Raw genomic sequence first — 15,293 nt, 5'->3', positions numbered from 1 at the left:
TGCTCAACCAAAAGAAAGGTTTCAATCTGTGAGATGAATGCACATATCAGAAAGAAGTTTCTCAGATTGATTCTCTCTAGAATACATGTGAATGTGTTTCGTTTTCTACCATAGGCTGCAAAGCGCTCAAAACATCCACTTGCAGATTCTATGAAAAGATTTTCTGCAAATTGCTAAATGAATAGTAAAGTTCCACTCCGTGAGATGAATGCACACATAACAAAGGAGTTTCTCAGAATTCTTCTCTCTAGTTTTTATGTGACGATATTTCCTTTTCCACCTTTGGCCTCATGAAGCTCCAAATGTCTACTTGCAGATCCTACAAAAAGTGAGCTTTGAAACTGCTCCCTCAAAAGAAAGGTTTCATTTGATGAGATGAATGCACACATCATAAAGAAGTTTCTCAGATTTATTCTGTCTAGATTTTACGTGTAGATACTTCCTTTTTCACCATAGGATGAAAAGCGCTCCAAATGTCCACTTGCAGATTTTACAAAAAGTGTGTTTCTAAACTGCTCAATCAAAAGAAATGTTCAACTTTGTGAGATGAATGCACACATCACTAAGAAGTTTCTCAAAATTCTTCAGTCTAGATTTACGGGAAGATATTCCCTTTTCCACCATAGTCCTCAAAGGGCTCATGATGTCCACTTGCAGATTCTACAAAAAGAGAGTTTACAAACTGTTCTATCCAATGAAAGGTTTCAATCTGTGAGATGAATGCACACATCACAAAGAAGTTTCTCAGATTGCTTCTGTCTAGAATATATGTGTACATATTTCCTTTTCTACCACAAGCCTCAGAGTGCACAAAATGCCCACTTGCAGATTCTACAAAATGAGTATTTCCAAACTTCTCAATCAAAAGAAAGTTCAACTCAGTGAGATGAAGGCACACATCACAATGATGTTTCTCAGATTACCTCTGTCTATTTTTAATGTGCATATATTTCCTTTTCCACCATAGGCCTCAAAGTGCTCATGATGTCCACTTGCAGATTCTGCAAAGAGAGAGATTCCAAACTGCCGAATCAAAATAAAGGTTTCAGTCCATGAGATGAATGTACACATCACAAAGAAGTTTCTCAGATTCCTACTGCCTAGAATATATGTGAACACATTTTGTTTTCTAACATAGTCCACAAAGTGCTGAAAATCTCCACTTGCAGATTCTACAAAAAATTGTTTCCAAACTGCTCAATGAAAAGAAAGATTAAAATCTGTAAGAAGAATGCAGACATCACACAGAAGTGTCCTAGAATTCTTCTATGTAGTTTTTATGTGAAGATATTTCCTTTTCAACCAAAGGCCTCAAAGCACTCCTAATATCCACTTGAAGATTCTACAAAAAGAGAGTTTCCAACTGTTAATCCAAAGAAAGGTTTTAATCAGTGAGATAAATGCACACATCACAAAGACATTTCTCAGATTGCTTCTGTCTAGAATATATGTGAACATATTTCCTTTTCAACCATAGGCCACAAAAGCGCTCCAAATGTCCACTTGCAGATTCTACAAAAAAGTGTTTCCAAACTGCTCAATCAAAAGAAAGTTTCAACTCTGTGAGATGAATGCACACATCAGAAAGAAGTTTCTCAGAATTCTTATGTCTAGTTTAAATGTGAAGATATTTCCTTTTCCACCATAGGCCTCAAAGCGCTCAGGATGTCCACTAGCAGATTCTACAAAAAGAGAGTTTCCAAACTGCTCAATCAAAACAAAGGTTTCAATCTGTGAGAAGAATGAGCATCTCACAAATAATTTTCTCAGATTGCTACCGTCTAGAACTTTCTGAACATATTTCAATTTCTACCATAGGCCACAAAGCGCACAAAATATCCAGTTGCAGATTCTTCAAGAAGGTTGTTTCCAATTTGCTCAATGAAAAGAAAGGTTCAACTCTGTGAGATGAATTCACACATCAAAAAGTAATTTCTCAGAATTCTTCTGTCTAGTTTTTATGGGAAGATATTTCCTTTTCTACCATAGGCCACAAAGTGCTACAAATGTCCACTGGCACATTCAACAAAAAGAGTGTTTCCAAACTGCTCAACCAAAAGAAAGGTTTCAATCTGTGAGATGAATGCACATATCAGAAAGAAGTTTCTCAGATTGATTCTCTCTAGAATACATGTGAACTTATTTCCTTTTTTACCATAGGCTGCAAAGCGCTCAAAACATCCACTTGCAGATTCTATGAAAAGATTGTCTCCAAATTGCTAAATGAAAAGAAAGGTTCCACTCTGTGAGATGAATGCACACATCCCAAAGGCGTTTCTCAGAATTCTTCTCTCTAGTTTTTATGTGACGATATTTCCTTTTCCACCATTGGCCTCATGAAGCTCCAAAAGTCTACTTGCAGATTCTACCAAAAGTGAGTTTTGAAACTGCTCACTCAAAAGAAAGGTTTCATTTGATGAGATGAATGCACATATCATAAAGAAGTTTCTCAGATTTCTTCTGTCTAGATTTTATGTGTAGATATTTCCTTTTCCACCATAGGCAGGAAAGTGCTCCAAATTTCCACTTGCAGATTCTATAAAAAGAGTGTTTCTAAACTGCTGAATGAGAAGAAATTTTCAACTCTGTGAGAGGAACTCAAACATCACAAAGTAGTTTCTCAGAATTCTTCCGTCTAGTTTTTATCTGAAGATATTTCCTTTTCCACCATAGGTCTCAAAACTCTCCTAAGGTCCTCTTGCAGATTCTACAAAAAGAGAGTTTCCCAGCTGCTCAATCAAAAGAAACGTTTCAATCTGTGAGATGAATGGACACATCACAAAGGAGTTTCTGAGATTGTTTCTGTCTAGAATATATGTGAACATATTTCCTTTTCTAACGTAAGCCACAAAGTACACAAAATGCCCACTGGTAGATTCTACAAAAAGAGTGTTTCCAAACTGCTCAATCCAAAGAGAGGTTCAACTCTGTGAGATGAAGGCACACATCACAAAGAAGTTTCTCAGAATTCTTTTGTCTAGTGTTTATGTGAAGATATTTCCTTTTCCACCATAGGCCTCAAAGCACTGCAAATATCCACTTCCAGATTCTACAAAAAGAGAGTTTCCAAACTGTTCAATCAAAAGAAATATTTCACCCTGTGAGATGAATGCACACATCACAAAGAAGTTTCTCAGACTGCTTCTTTCTACATTTTATGTTATTTCCTTTTCTACCATAGGCCGCAATACACTACAAATGTCCACTTGCAGATTCTACAAAAAGTGTGTTTCCAAACTGCTCCATCAAAAGAAAGGTTCAACTCTGTGAGATGAATGCACACATCACAAAGATGTTTCTCAGAATACTTCTATCTATTTTTTATTTGAATATATTTCCTTTTCCACCATAGGCCTCAAAGCGCTCATGTGGTCCACTTGCAGATTCTGCAAAAAGAGAGTTTCCAAACTGCTCACTCAAAAGAAAGGTTTCAAACCTTGCGATGAATGTACACATGACAAAGGAGTTTCTCAGATTGCTATTGTCTGGAATACATGTGAACATTTTTCATTTTCTAACATAGTCCGCAAACGCTCCAAATCTCCACTTGCAGATTCTACAAAATATTGTTTCCAAACTGCTCATTGAAAAGAAAGGTTCAATTCTGTGAGGTGAATTCACACATCACAAAGAAGTTTCTCAGAATTCTTCTGTCTAGGTTTTATGTGAAGATATTTCCTTTTCCATCGTAGGCATCATAGTACTCCGAAAGTTCACTTGCAGATTCTTCAAAAAGAGAGTTTCAAAACTGCCCACTCAAAAGAAAGTTTTCAGCCTGTGAGATGAATGCACAAATTACAAAGAAGTTTCCCATATTGCGTCTGTCTAGATTTTATGTGAAGATATTTCCCTTTCTACAATAGGCCACTACAAATATCCACTTGTAGATTCTACCAAAAGAGTGATTACAAACTGCTAAATGAAAAGAAAGGTTCCACTCTGTGGGATGAATGCACACATCACACAGAAGTGTCTCAGAATTCTCCTATGTAGTTTTAATGTGAAGATATTTCCTTTTCCACCATAGACCCCAAAGCGGTCCCAATGTCCACTTGCGATTCTACAGAGAAAGAGTTTCCAAACTGCTCAAACAAAAGGTTCAACTCTGTGAGATGAATGCACACATCACAAAGAAGTTTCTCAGAATTCTTCTATCTGGTTTTTATGTGAATATGTTTCCTGTTCCACCATAGGCCAGAAAGCACTCCAAATGTGCAAGTGCAGATTATACAAAAAGAGTGTTTCCAAACTGCTCATTCAACGGAAAGTTTCAACTCTCTGAGATGAATGCACACATCACAGAGAATTTTTTTAGAATTCTTCTGTCTAGTTTCTGTGTGAAGATATTTCCTTTTCCACCATAGGCTTCAAAGCGCTCCAAATGTCCACTTGCAGATTCTACAGAAAGAGAGTTTCCAAACTGCTCAGACAAAAGAAGGCCTCCATCATTGGCCTCAAATCTCTCCTAATGTCCACATGCAGATTCTACAAAAAGAGTTTCCCAACTGCTCAATCATAAGATAGGTTTCAGTCTGTGAGATGAATGCACACATCACAAAGAAGTTTCTCAGATTGCTTCTGTCTAGAATACATGTGAACATATTTCCTTTTCTACCATAAGTTGCAAAGTGCACAAAATGCCCACTTGCAGATACTACAAAAAGAGTATTTCCAAACTGCTCAATCAAAAGAAAGGTTCAACTCTGTGAGATGAAGGCACCCATCACAAAGAAGTTTCTCAATTCTTCTGTCTACATTTTATGTGAAGATATTACCTTTTCTACCATAGGCCACAAAGCACTCAAAATGTCCAGTTGCAGATTGTACAAAAAGAGAGTTTGCAAAAAACTAAATCAAAAGTAATATTTCACTCTCTGAGATGAATGCACCCATCACAAAGAAGTTTCTCAGATTGCTTCTGTCTACATTTTATGTGAAGATATTTCCTTGTCTACCATAGGCCGCAAAGCACTCCAAATGTCCACTTGCACATTCAACAAAAACAGTGTTTCCAAACTGCTGAATCAAACGAAAGGTTCCAATCTGTGAGATGAATGCACACTTCACCAAGAAGTTTCTAAGAATTCTTCTCTCTAGTTTTTATGTGAAGATATTACTTTTTCCACCACAGGCCTCAAAGTGCACGAAATGTCCAGTTGCAGATACTACAAAATGACAGTTTCCATAAAGATCAATCAAAAGAAATGCTTCATTCTGTGAGATGAATGCACACATTGAAAAGACGTTTAGCAGATTTCATCTTTCTAAATTTTATGTGAAGATATTTCCTTTCCTACCATAGGCCGCAAAGCACTCCTAATGTCCACTTGCAGATTCTACAAAAAGAGAGTTTCCAAACTGCTCTTGCATATTCTACAAAAAGATTGTTTCCAAACTGCTGAATCAAAAGAAAGTTTAAACTCTGTGAGATGAATGCACACATCACAGAGAATTTTTTTAGAATTCTTCTGTCTAGTTTTTTTGTGAAGATATTTCTTTTCCACCATAGGCCTCAAAACGCTCCTAATGTCCACTTACGGATTCTTCAAAAAGAGAGTCTCCAAACTGCTCAACCAAAAGAAAGGTTTCAATCTGTGAGATGAATGCACATATCAGAAAGAAGTTTCTCAGATTGATTCTCTCTAGAATACATGTGAACGTATTTCGTTTTCTACCATAGGCTGCAAAGCGCTCAAAACATCCACTTGCAGATTCTATGAAAAGATTTTCTGCAAATTGCTAAATGAATAGTAAAGTTCCACTCTGTGAGATGAATGCACACATAACAAAGGAGTTTCTCAGAATTCTTCTCTCTAGTTTTTATGTGACGATATTTCCTTATCCACCATTGGCCTCATGAAGCTCCAAAAGTCTACTTGCAGATCCTACAAAAAGTGAGCTTTGAAACTGCTCCCTCAAAAGAAAGGTTTCATTTGATGAGATGAATGCACACATCATAAAGAAGTTTCTCAGATTTCTTCTGTCTAGATTTTATGTGTAGATATTTCCTTTTTCACCATAGGATGAAAAGAGCTCCAAATGTCCACTTGCAGATTTTACAAAAAGTGTGTTTCTAAACTGCTCAATCAAAAGAAATGTTCAACTTTGTGAGATGAATGCACACATCACTAAGAAGTTTCTCAAAATTCTTCAGTCTAGATTTATGGGAAGATATTCCCTTTTCCACCATAGTCCTCAAAGGGCTCATGATGTCCACTTGCAGATTCTAGAAAAAGAGAGTTTACAAACTGTTCAATCCAATGAAAGGTTTCAGTCTGTGAGAGGAATGCACACATCTCAAAGAAGTTTCTCAGATTGCTTCTGTCTAGAATATATGTGTACATATTTCCTTTTCTACCACAAGCCTCAGAGTGCACAAAATGCCCACTTGCAGAATCTACAAAATGAGTATTTCCAAACTTCTCAATCAAAAGAAAGTTCAACTCTGTGAGATGAAGGCACACATCACAATGATGTTTCTCAGATTACCTCTGTCTATTTATAATGTGAATATATTTCCTTTTCCACCATAGGCCTCAAAGTGCTCATGATGTCCACTTGCAGATTCTGCAAAAAGAGAGATTCCAAACTGCCCAATCAAAATAAAGGTTTCAGTCCATGAGATGAATGTACACATCACAAAGAAGTTTCTCAGATTCCTACTGCCTAGAATATATGTGAACACATTTTGTTTTCTAACATAGTCCACAAAGTGCTGAAAATCTCCACTTGCAGATTCTACAAAAAATTGTTTCCAAACTGCTCAATGAAAAGAAAGATTCAACTCTGTAAGAAGAATGCAGACATCACACAGAAGTGTCCTAGAATTCTTCTATGTAGTTTTTATGTGAAGATATTTCCTTTTCAACCAAAGGCCTCAAAGCACTCCTAATATCCACTTGAAGATTCTACAAAAAGAGAGTTTCCAACTGTTAATCCAAAGAAAGGTTTTAATCAGTGAGATAAATGCACACATCACAAAGACATTTCTCAGATTGCTTCTGTCTAGAATATATGTGAACATATTTCCTTTTCAACCATAGGCCACAAAAGCGCTCCAAATATCCACTTGCAGATTCTACAAAAAGAGTGTTTCCAAACTGCTCAATCAAAAGAAAGTTTCAACTCTGTGAGATGAATGCACACATCAGAAAGAAGTTTCTCAGAATTCTTATGTCTAGTTTAAATGTGAAGATATTTCCTTTTCCACCATAGGCCTCAAAGTGCTCAGGATGTCCACTAGCAGATTCTACAAAAAGAGAGTTTCCAAACTGCTCAATCAAAACAAAGGTTTCAATCTGTGAGAAGAATGAGCATCTCACAAATAATTTTCTCAGATTGCTACCGTCTAGAACTTTCTGAACATATTTCAATTTCTACCATAGGCCACAAAGCGCACAAAATATCCAGTTGCAGATTCTTCAAGAAGGTTGTTTCCAATTTGCTCAATGAAAAGAAAGGTTCAACTCTGTGAGATGAATTCACACATCACAAAGAAATTTCTCAGAATTCTTCTGTCTAGTTTTTATGTGAAGATATTTCCTTTTCTATCATAGGCCACAAAGTGCTACAAATGTCCACTGGCACATTCAACAAAAAGAGTGTTTCCAAACTGCTCAACCAAAAGAAAGTTTTCAATCTGTGAGATGAATGCACATATCAGAAAGAAGTTTCTCAGATTGATTCTCTCTAGAATACATGTGAACTTATTTCGTTTTCTACCATAGGCTGCAAAGCGCTCAAAACATCCACTTGCAGATTCTATGAAAAGATTGTCTCCAAATTGCTAAATGAAAAGAAAGGTTCCACTCTGTGAGATGAATGCACACATCCCAAAGGCGTTTCTCAGAATTCTTCTCTCTAGTGTTTATGTGACGATATTTCCTTTTCCACCATTGGCCTCATGAAGCTCCAAAAGTCTACTTGCAGATTCTACCAAAAGTGAGTTTTGAAACTGCTCACTCAAAAGAAAGGTTTCATTTGATGAGATGAATGCACACATCATAAAGAAGTTTCTCAGATTTCTTCTGTCTAGATTTTATGTGTAGATATTTCCTTTTCCACCATAGGCAGGAAAGTGCTCCAAATTTCCACTTGCAGATTCTATAAAAAGAGTGTTTCTAAACTGCTGAATGAGAAGAAATTTTCAACTCTGTGAGAGGAACTCAAACATCACAAAGTAGTTTCTCAGAATTCTTCTGTCTAGTTTTTATCTGAAGATATTTCCTTTTCCACCATAGGTCTCAAAACTCTCCTAAGGTCCTCTTGCAGATTCTACAAAAAGAGAGTTTCCCAGCTGCTCAATCAAAAGAAACGTTTCAATCTGTGAGATGAATGGACACATCACAAAGGAGTTTCTCAGATTGTTTCTGTCTAGAATATATGTGAACATATTTCCTTTTCTACCATAAGCCACAAAGTACACAAAATGCCCACTGGTAGATTCTACAAAAAGAGTGTTTCCAAACTGCTCAATCAAAAGAGAGGTTCAACTCTGTGAGATGAAGGCACACATCACAAAGAAGTTTCTCAGAATTCTTTTGTCTAGTGTTTATGTGAAGATATTTCCTTTTCCACCATAGGCCTCAAAGCACTGCAAATATCCACTTCCAGATTCTACAAAAAGAGAGTTTCCAAACTGTTCAATCAAAAGAAATATTTCACCCTGTGAGATGAATGCACACATCACAAAGAAGTTTCTCAGACTGCTTCTTTCTACATTTTATGTTATTTCCTTTTCTACCATAGGCCGCAATACACTACAAATGTCCACTTGCAGATTCTACAAAAAGAGTGTTTCCAAACTGCTCCATCAAAAGAAAGGTTCAACTCTGTGAGATGAATGCACACATCACAAAGATGTTTCTCAGAATACTTCTATCTATTTTTTATTTGAATATATTTCCTTTTCCACCATAGGCCTCAAAGCACTCATGTGGTCCACTTGCAGATTCTGCAAAAAGAGAGTTTCCAAACTGCTCACTCAAAAGAAAGGTTTCAAACCTTGCGATGAATGTACACATGACAAAGGAGTTTCTCAGATTGCTATTGTCTGGAATACATGTGAACATATTTCATTTTCTAACATAGTCCGCAAACGCTCCAAATCTCCACTTGCAGATTCTACAAAATATTGTTTCCAAACTGCTCAATGAAAAGAAAGGTTCAATTCTGTGAGGTGAATTCACACATCACAAAGAAGTTTCTCAGAATTCTTCTGTCTAGTTTTTATGTGAAGATATTTCCTTTTCCACCATAGGCATCATAGTACTCCGAAAGTTCACTTGCAGATTCTTCAAAAAGAGAGTTTCAAAACTGCCCACTCAAAAGAAAGTTTTCAGCCTGTGAGATGAATGCGCAAATTACAAAGAAGTTTCCCATATTGCTTCTGTCTAGATTTTATGTGAAGATATTTCCCTTTCTACAATAGGCCACTACAAATATCCACTTGTAGATTCTACCAAAAGAGTGATTACAAACTGCTAAATGAAAAGAAAGGTTCCACTCTGTGGGATGAATGCACACATCACACAGAAGTGTCTCAGAATTCTCCTATGTAGTTTTAATGTGAAGATATTTCCTTTTCCACCATAGACCCCAAAGCGGTCCCAATGTCCACTTGCGATTCTACAGAGAAAGAGTTTCCAAACTGCTCAAACAAAAGGTTCAACTCTGTGAGATGAATGCACACATCACAAAGAAGTTTCTCAGAATTCTTCTATCTGGTTTTTATGTGAAGATGTTTCCTGTTCCACCATAGGCCAGAAAGCACTCCAAATGTGCAAGTGCAGATTATACAAAAAGAGTGTTTCCAAACTGCTCATTCAACGGAAAGTTTCAACTCTCTGAGATGAATGCACACATCACAGAGAATTTTTTTAGAATTCTTCTGTCTAGTTTCTGTGTGAAGATATTTCCTTTTCCACCATAGGCTTCAAAGCGCTCCAAATGTCCACTTGCAGATTCTACAGAAAGAGAGTTTCCAAACTGCTCAGACAAAAGAAGGCCTCCATCATTGGCCTCAAATCTCTCCTAATGTCCACATGCAGATTCTACAAAAAGAGTTTCCCAACTGCTCAATCATAAGATAGGTTTCAGTCTGTGAGATGAATGCACACATCACAAAGAAGTTTCTCAGATTGCTTCTGTCTAGAATACATGTGAACATATTTCCTTTTCTACCATAAGTTGCAAAGTGCACAAAATGCCCACTTGCAGATTCTACAAGAAGAGTATTTCCAGACTGCTCAATCAAAAGAAAGGTTCAACTCTGTGAGATGAAGGCACCCATCACAAAGTAGTTTCTCAATTCTTCTGTCTACATTTTATGTGAAGATATTACCTTTTCTACCATAGGCCACAAAGCACTCAAAATGTCCAGTTGCAGATTGTACAAAAAGAGAGTTTGCAAAAAACTAAATCAAAAGTAATATTTCACTCTCTGAGATGAATGCACCCATCACAAAGAAGTTTCTCAGATTGCTTCTGTCTACATTTTATGTGAAGATATTTCCTTTTCTACCATAGGCCGGAAAGCACTCCAAATGTCCACTTGCACATTCAACAAAAACAGTGTTTCCAAACTGCTGAATCAAACGAAAGGTTCCAATCTGTGAGATGAATGCACACTTCACCAAGAAGTTTCTAAGAATTCTTCTCTCTAGTTTTTATGTGAAGATATTACTTTTTCCACCACAGGCCTCAAAGTGCACGAAATGTCCAGTTGCAGATACTACAAAATGACAGTTTCCATAAAGATCAATCAAAAGAAATGCTTCATTCTGTGAGATGAATGCACACATTGAAAAGACGTTTAGCAGATTTCATCTTTCTAAATTTTATGTGAAGATATTTCTTTCCTACCATAGGCCGCAAAGCTCTCCTAATGTCCACTTGCAGATTCTACAAAAAGAGAGTTTCCAAACTGCTCTTGCATATTCTACAAAAAGATTGTTTCCAAACTGCTGAATCAAAAGAAAGTTTAAACTCTGTGAGATGAATGCACACATCACAGAGAATTTTTTTAGAATTCTTCTGTCTAGTTTTTGTGTGAAGATATTTCTTTTCCACCATAGGCCTCAAAACGCTCCTAATGTCCACTTACAGATTCTTCAAAAAGAGAGTCTCCAAACTGCTCAACCAAAAGAAAGGTTTCAATCTGTGAGATGAATGCACATATCAGAAAGAAGTTTCTCAGATTGATTCTCTCTAGAATACATGTGAACGTATTTCGTTTTCTACCATAGGCTGCAAAGCGCTCAAAACATCCACTTGCAGATTCTATGAAAAGATTTTCTGCAAATTGCTAAATGAATAGTAAAGTTCCACTCCGTGAGATGAATGCACACATAACAAAGGAGTTTGTCAGAATTCTTCTCTCTAGTTTTTATGTGACGATATTTCCTTTTCCACCATTGGCCTCATGAAGCTCCAAAAGTCTACTTGCAGATCCTACAAAAAGTGAGCTTTGAAACTGCTCACTCAAAAGAAAGGTTTCATTTGATGAGATGAATGCACACATCATAAAGAAGTTTCTCAGATTTCTTCTGTCTAGATTTTATGTGTAGATATTTCCTTTTTCATCATAGGATGAAAAGCGCTCCAAATGTCCACTTGCAGATTTTACAAAAAGTGTGTTTCTAAACTGCTCAATCAAAAGAAATGTTCAACTTTGTGAGATGAATGCACACATCACTAAGAAGTTTCTCAAAATTCTTCAGTCTAGATTTATGGGAAGATATTCCCTTTTCCACCATGGTCCTCAAAGGGCTCATGATGTCCACTTGCAGATTCTACAAAAAGAGAGTTTACAAACTGTTCAATCCAATGAAAGGTTTCAATCTGTGAGATGAATGCACACATCACAAAGAAGTTTCTCAGATTGCTTCTGTCTAGAATATATGTGTACATATTTCCTTTTCTACCACAAGCCTCAGAGTGCACAAAATGCCCACTTGCAGATTCTATAAAATGAGTATTTCCAAACTTCTCAATCAAAAGAAAGTTCAACTCTGTGAGATGAAGGCACACATCACAATGATGTTTCTCAGATTACCTCTGTCTATTTTTAATGTGCATATATTTCCTTTTCCACCATAGGCCTCAAAGTGCTCATGATGTCCACTTGCAGATCCTGCAAAAAGAGAGATTCCAAACTGCCCAATCAAAATAAAGGTTTCAGTCCATGAGATGAATGTACACATCACAAAGAAGTTTCTCAGATTCCTACTGCCTAGAATATATGTGAACACATTTTGTTTTCTAACATAGTCCACAAAGTGCTGAAAATCTCCACTTGCAGATTCTACAAAAAATTGTTTCCAAACTGCTCAATGAAAAGAAAGATTCAACTCTGTAAGAAGAATGCAGACATCACACAGAAGTGTCCTAGAATTCTTCTATGTAGTTTTTATGTGAAGATATTTCCTTTTCAACCAAAGGCCTCAAAGCACTCCTAATATCCACTTGAAGATTCTACAAAAAGAGAGTTTCCAACTGTTAATCCAAAGAAAGGTTTTAATCAGTGAGATAAATGCACACATCACAAAGACATTTCTCAGATTGCTTCTGTCTAGAATATATGTGAACATATTTCCTTTTCAACCATAGGCCACAAAAGCGCTCCAAATGTCCACTTGCAGATTCTACAAAAAGAGTGTTTCCAAACTGCTCAATCAAAAGAAAGTTTCAACTCTGTGAGATGAATGCACACATCAGAAAGAAGTTTCTCAGAATTCTTATGTCTAGTTTAAATGTGAAGATATTTCCTTTTCCACCATAGGCCTCAAAGCGCTCAGGATGTCCACTAGCAGATTCTACAAAAAGAGAGTTTCCAAACTGCTCAATCAAAACAAAGGTTTCAATCTGTGAGAAGAATGAGCATCTCACAAATAATTTTCTCAGATTGCTACCGTCTAGAACTTTCTGAACATATTTCAATTTCTACCATAGGCCACAAAGCGCACAAAATATCCAGTTGCAGATTCTTCAAGAAGGTTGTTTCCAAATTGCTCAATGAAAAGTAAGGTTCAACTCTGTGAGATGAATTCACACATCACAAAGAAGTTTCTCAGAATTCTTCTGTCTAGTTTTTATGGGAAGATATTTCCTTTTCTACCATAGGCCACAAAGTGCTACAAATGTCCACTGGCACATTCAACAAAAAGAGTGTTTCCAAACTGCTCAACCAAAAGAAAGGTTTCAATCTGTGAGATGAATGCACATATCAGAAAGAAGTTTCTCAGATTGATTCTCTCTAGAATACATGTGAACTTATTTCGTTTTCCACCATAGGCTGCAAAGCGCTCAAAACATCCACTTGCAGATTCTATGAAAAGATTGTCTCCAAATTGCTAAATGAAAAGAAAGGTTCCACTCTGTGAGATGAATACACACATCCCAAAAGCGTTTCTCAGAATTCTTCTCTCTAGTTTTTATGTGATGATATTTCCTTTTCCACCATTGGCCTCATGAATCTCCAAAAGTCTACATGCAGATTCTACAAAAAGTGAGTTTTGAAACTGCTCACTCAAAAGAAAGGTTTCATTTGATGAGATGAATGCACACATCATAAAGAAGTTTCTCAGATTTCTTCTGTGTAGATTTTATGTGTAGATATTTCCTTTTCCACCATAGGCAGGAAACTGCTCCAAATTTCCACTTGCAGATTCTATAAAAAGAGTGTTTCTAAACTGCTGAAAGAAAAGAAATTTTCAAATCTGTGAGAGGAACACAAACATCACAAAGTAGTTTCTCAGAATTCTTCCGTCTAGTTTTTATCTGAAGATATTTCCTTTTCCACCATAGGTCTCAAAACTCTCCTAAGGTCCTCTTGCAGATTCTACAAAAAGAGAGTTTCCCAGCTGCTCAATCAAAAGAAACGTTTCAATCTGTGAGATGAATGGACACATCACAAAGGAGTTTCTCAGATTGTTTCTGTCTAGAATATATGTGAACATATTTCCTTTTCTACCATAAGCCACAAAGTACACAAAATGCCCACTGGTAGATTCTACAAAAAGAGTGTTTCCAAACTGCTCAATCAAAAGAGAGGTTCAACTCTGTGAGATGAAGGCACACATCACAAAGAAGTTTCTCAGAATTCTTTTGTCTAGTGTTTATGTGAAGATATTTCCTTTTCCACCATAGGCCTCAAAGCACTGCAAATATCCACTTCCAGATTCTACAAAAAGAGAGTTTCCAAACTGTTCAATCAAAAGAAATATTTCACCCTGTGAGATGAATGCACACATCACAAAGAAGTTTCTCAGACTGCTTCTTTCTACATTTTATGTTATTTCCTTTTCTACCATAGGCCGCAATACACTACAAATGTCCACTTGCAGATTCTACAAAAAGAGTGTTTCCAAACTGCTCCATCAAAAGAAAGGTTCAACTCTGTGAGATGAATGCACACATCACAAAGATGTTTCTCAGAATACTTCTATCTATTTTTTATTTGAATATATTTCCTTTTCCACCATAGGCCTCAAAGCGCTCATGTGGTCCACTTGCAGATTCTGCAAAAAGAGAGTTTCCAAACTGCTCACTCAAAAGAAAGGTTTCAAACCTTGCGATGAATGTACACATGACAAAGGAGTTTCTCAGATTGCTATTGTCTGGAATACATGTGAACATATTTCATTTTCTAACATAGTCCGCAAACGCTCCAAATCTCCACTTGCAGATTCTACAAAATATTGTTTCCAAACTGCTCAATGAAAAGAAAGGTTCAATTCTGTGAGGTGAATTCACACATCACAAAGAAGTTTCTCAGAATTCTTCTGTCTAGTTTTTATGTGAAGATATTTCCTTTTCCACCATAGGCATCATAGTACTCCGAAAGTTCACTTGCAGATTCTTCAAAAAGAGAGTTTCAAAACTGCCCACTCAAAAGAAAGTTTTCAGCCTGTGAGATGAATGCGCAAATTACAAAGAAGTTTCCCATATTGCTTCTGTCTAGATTTTATGTGAAGATATTTCCCTTTCTACAATAGGCCACTACAAATATCCACTTGTAGATTCTACCAAAAGAGTGATTACAAACTGCTAAATGAAAAGAAAGGTTCCACTCTGTGGGATGAATGCACACATCACACAGAAGTGTCTCAGAATTCTCCTATGTAGTTTTAATGTGAAGATATTTCCTTTTCCACCATAGACCCCAAAGCGGTCCCAATGTCCACTTGCGATTCTACAGAGAAAGAGTTTCCAAACTGCTCAAACAAAAGGTTCAACTCTGTGAGATGAATGCACACATCACAAAGAAGTTTCTCAGAATTCTTCTATCTGGT

This window comes from Symphalangus syndactylus, chromosome 1, assembly GCF_028878055.3.
Source record: "Symphalangus syndactylus isolate Jambi chromosome 1, NHGRI_mSymSyn1-v2.1_pri, whole genome shotgun sequence".
NCBI classification, from domain to species: Eukaryota; Metazoa; Chordata; class Mammalia; order Primates; family Hylobatidae; genus Symphalangus; species Symphalangus syndactylus.
The sequence above is the reverse complement of the archived record's forward strand: the minus strand, read 5'-3'. Positions refer to the sequence as shown.